This window comes from Zalophus californianus, chromosome 3 (genome assembly GCF_009762305.2).
Source record: "Zalophus californianus isolate mZalCal1 chromosome 3, mZalCal1.pri.v2, whole genome shotgun sequence".
Taxonomy (NCBI): Eukaryota; Metazoa; Chordata; class Mammalia; order Carnivora; family Otariidae; genus Zalophus; species Zalophus californianus.
Genome location: NC_045597.1, coordinates 81,092,086 through 81,097,016, shown reverse-complemented (window position 1 = coordinate 81,097,016; position 4,931 = coordinate 81,092,086). Strand labels below are relative to the sequence as shown.

The window sequence follows — 4,931 nt, the reverse complement described above, 5'->3', positions numbered from 1 at the left end:
TAGATTCCCTAGGACTAAGTGCCCTCTTGGGGAATAATGAATACATTTCTAGAGTGGCTTTACTGTTTGTTAGAAGAGAAAATATGCTTCACAGCCATTCCTTACAGGGTTTTGGCTCCTTTCCTCCCATGTTCCCATACACGCATACACACGCACACACAATTTTTTCAACATCAGCTATTTCTGCGTTTTCCCAAATCCTGTTTCTTGACACTTTCAGTTTTTCAAAGAGACCCTCATTAAGCAATTGAGTTCTGTGGTTCTAAGATGAGTAGGTATTTTTAGTTCTAATGTGGAATGGAGGATGCGGTGTTTGGGCGAGGGACAGAGAAAAAAATCATAGCCTGTTGGAACTAGAAAGCACCTTATCTTTGGAAGAGGGGAAAGGGCGAGAAGGAGGCAGAGAGAGGTGACATTTAGGAGTCAGGCATATGTGGATGTGAATGAGGATGAAGGCAAGAGAAATGGAGGTGCAAATGCAGAAGTGAAAAAAGACATAGATGACTTACTTGCTCAGGACTGATGGCTTGTTGGCAACAGGTTCAAGAGTTGAGTCCTTGGCAGCTGACACTATGCAGATGGAATGTATTCATTGCAGAGTATCTTTGTTCCTTAGGGCCACAAAAGTTGGAGACATTGCAAAGTGGACCTAGGACTCTAGCAGAACTGGCTGATCCCTTGTGTCTTATTCATACCCTGCAATTCCTGTGAGTTCTGAGGATGACCAGAAAAAATGTTCCCAGCCCATGAGAAGAAGGTAAGTGCACATCTTGTGTGGCCTCTTGCCAAATCCTCAGTTGGGTTGCACCCGGGCCCTAGCTGAGGGAGCCAGAGCCATAGGGAGAGCAAAGCAGGGGCAGGGAGGCTTCGAGTGTTAGAGTCTCCAGCCTTGTTTCTGATTCCAGAGAGTATGCTTCACGGCCTTTGGCTACCCTAGGCCTCATTCCCATACTCACACCCACAGGGGCAATGCTTCAAATGCATGAAAGGAAGAGCAAGAGGCACCAGGGGATGGTGCATGGCGATTAGGGGCCATCAGCCCCTTGGAACTGCCAGAGTGGGGCACTGTGCTCAGCTGCTGCCCCCAGTCTAGTCTCTGGTCTGTAAAACAGGGTTGTTGGCATTAGAAGATATAAGGTATCAAGCACTAGGCACACTCCAGGAGCAAGGTGCTCCAGTGTCCCAGGGAGGTGTGGGAGGAGGAGGACACTGAGCAGGGCACTGGAGTGGGGGCCACACTTCAGCCCACTCCCACTGACCCCACTGGACAGATTGTGGCTAGGGCACTAACCTGCCATCTGTATGGTCAGATCAGATTAAGATGGGTGGCCCGGTCAGGAGTTATTTGAATACCCAGACTTTAAAAACTAGCTGTGAAACTCCTGTGCTTATGTGTCTAGGTCCTCCTGGAAATAAGCATGCAAAATATAAATTATTCATTGTAGATGATGCATGGACACAGACCCAGGGTTGTGCTGCAACCTGAGCCACCCTGAGCCACTTTGCCCTGGAGAACCCAGCAAAACTATACCTAGATTCTCGACTCGGGAAAATTGAAGTAAGAAGTGTTATTGTCTAAGCTTTTAAGTTTGGGGATAAATTTTTTACACAGTAGAAATGAAATACAAAGTGCGTTACCCGAAATGACACGCCTGTTTGGACCCCCCCAAAGTGGATCAATTGGGAGCTCATTCAGGGGGCTTGGTCTTTCTCCTACTGAGGCCTGGGTAGCTCTCCTCTAAGACACTCCTGACCTGGCTCCAGCTCCAGGTTCAGCCCGGTCTCTTTCAAGGCTGCATTAGGTGTTTTGGGACCCAAAAACCAGAAAGTTCCTGAGGTATCACTAAGGTCTCTTCTCACTGGAAAAATCGGCTCCCACTGGCATTAAAGAAAGTGGGATTATAAAGTACGCAAGCCATCTTGGTAATTATTGACTTATGAGTTTATTGTCATTATTTGGTCCTCAGAAGCCTCATCAATTTTCAGTATCTGGGGGAAAAATCCAGTTTCTGTACCTGGGCAGCTGGTGGTAACCTTGTGAAGCCTGGTCCAGGAGCTTAGCCAAGCTCTCTCAAAGGGCAGTGTATGCCATCTTCCTTTAACATGACCATGAGTCACAGAAAAAATATGGAGCAGGAGTGGGTTCCTCCCCTAGCGAGTCAATACTCAAGAAGTATTTATTAAATGAATAAATAATTTCCTTTTACATCACTGATATGCTATATATATTTATATATTTATACTTAAAGTTTTGTGCCTTGCTTCTCTATTTGACATTATCTTTGAAGTGTCCCCAGGCCACTGAAGTCTTTGTAGACATCACTATGAGGGCAGCATCACGCTCCATCCAATGGTGGCCACTCGTGGCTGAGCACTACAATCCTTATCTGCACTCTGCCCTGCTCAGCATGGCTCATGCATGGATTTGCTTTATAGAATTTCTTTACCATGCCTGTGTTTAGGGGGTATTTTCTCTGTTAATAATAATGCTGAAATGTACATATATTTCCACTTGCATGTGTGTCTTTGCCTATGATTGATCCCCAAAAGTGCTCCTTAGGTTAAAAGGCAGCAAGAAAGACCACAGCAGCCAGGACGTGCAGGAGCTGGCCTGGCATCACAGCTAGGCCCTTCTGTCCTCCTGTGGGACAGTAGCGATGTCACAGAAAATAACTTTCAGGCAAGGCTACTCTGGGACCATGATTGAGCAAGACAAGAACAAGTCCCCTCCAAGTTCGCGACTGGCCACAGACCGAGCACACACATTGTCCAGGTTACAAAGACCAAACATCCCTGTTTTGGCTACTCTGAGCAACCCCTGTGGCTTTACCAGTCACAGCTTTAGCCTTAATTCTTTCCTCCTGCCTTCTGGATAAAGATGTCCGATCACAATGCCCCCAATTCCTGACAGCATCCAGAGCAAGGCCTTGGGCCCTTCCTCCAACATAAGTCATCCAACATAAGTCCTAATCCTATCTTAAGTTCTTTTTAATACTCTCTTACTGAGTGAAATGAATTTGTTTACCTGGTGGTCTCTGGTGGAACATGATTAAGACTACATGTTGTACAAAACTGCTTTCCCAAAAGGTTGTACCAATTTGCATTCCCACCAGCATTTGAATCTGCTTTGTCTTCCCTCTAGAATTGGTGAGATCAAGTGAAATGAAATGATGTGTTGCTGACCAAGAAAGGTCTTTATCCATCTGGAGAAAGTTTTTGCTCCACAATAGAGAACACCTTCTGAGGATCTCCCACATGGAGGAGGTCAGCCCTAACTACCAAGAATGGCATTCAAATGTGGCGGCGAATTTCACGTCCCAGACACCATCACTTCAAATTCATTCATTCATTCTACAAATATTGAGGTGCCTTGGGGATGGAGCAGAGAATAACAAAATGAAGTCTCTGCTCTTTTTAACTAAGTTTTCATTACAGCAAGAGGAGACAGATAATAAAAAATCAAAAAATATACATAAATAGTGTCGACATATTATTTGGTGTGAATAAGTTCCATGAAGAAAATTCGAGATGAGAGGGAGGAAGGCTCCTGGAATGAGCAGACAGAATGTGCTCTATGAGGAGTATTTTCTCTGCCAGTGACTTGTGGTGTGTTACCCTCAGAGGGAGGCCATGTGGAAACGGTGGTTGGTATGGGCAGACAGGAGGAAAGATTCATAAAGGGTAACTTCTAACTTCCTACTATAATGGTTTTTTTTTTTGTAGGCTTAAAAAATACTACATAACCAAGTTTAAAATTAAACTTGACAAACTGATTCTATTCATCTAGGAGAGGAAAAGTACAATGATAGCTAAAAAGAATTTGAAGTATTTTGAGAACTATAGCAATTAAAATGGCAGAGATAGATGGAACAATGGACAAAAAACCTTAGATCCAGAAAAAGCCCATGTACAGCCCATGTACAGCTCATATGGTAAATGTTGAAGGAAATGTCTTAAATGGGTGGGAAAAAGAGGAATAGAGAACTGTGTAGAGAACTTATTACAAATTCATAAAAAATAATTTGGCAGCTCTCTTTTCCACCATTAACAAATCTAAATTTCACGGGGATTAAAACACTGAACATTAAAAAACTATAAAGGTACATTAGAAAAGATAGAAGAATATGATGTACCCATGGGATAGAAAATGCCTATTTCTATATCTGCTTTATGACTATATTTGTAAGTTACACATGTGGCCAAATGAACCAAATGAAAAAAGAATGGATGATTTTTTTAAAGGTTAAAAAGGTATGCAAACTGAAATTGGCTTACAATTCTAACTCTCCAATAAATTGGAAAAGGTTAATCTCAAATGGGGTCCCTAGATGAAGTCTCAGGTGTTTGCAAGAGTACTTGCCTTGAAAAGGGTCCCATTCATTGCTCATTTGGGGCACTACTGAGGCATACCACAGATGGTACAGGAACCCCAGAGAGAAGAGCTGACTGGCAGCGTGGGTCATTCCTCTACCACCCTGATCATTGTTATTACCAATATCCCAATTTGACAAGACTGGATCATGGGGAAATTAACTCATGCTCCATTTTGTGAAAATTCATTCCATGCACATCCAGATTTATAAGCCACCATTCAGCAGGTGATGACCCTTTTTACCAAACTATCCAATAACGTTTTCAGTTGCATATCTAAGTGCCAGAGAGTGTTGGTTAGGCTGATCAGTTGCAAAGAAGAGAAATGCACTCCAGTTCTTACAGGTACTGATGGTCATGCTGAGAGGCAAGCAAAGATCCTTCTTGGTGGATGCACAGCCTGACTTCCTGCAGGTCTTGGGCACTGACCATGACCATTCAGATACAGCCACAAACCCTGGAGGCCCTGTCATTTTGCCATACTTCAAAAACAGGCACCTTCTCATTCCTCTTTTCTGTTTCTCCTATTTCTTTGTTTTCTGTTCTTCCTTCTTGTATTG

At 43.5% G+C, this 4,931-nt stretch overlaps 1 long non-coding RNA gene across 1 annotated transcript; it reads left to right on the top strand.

Moving 5' to 3' along the window:
- The first annotated feature begins 625 nt into the window (after positions 1–625).
- On the top strand, positions 626–3,440 carry LOC113920916. The gene is made up of 3 exons (XR_003519429.1): positions 626–757; positions 1,446–1,558; positions 3,143–3,440. It is a non-coding gene; the product is annotated as an uncharacterized LOC113920916 (long non-coding RNA).
- Positions 3,441–4,931: the final 1,491 nt, after the last annotated feature.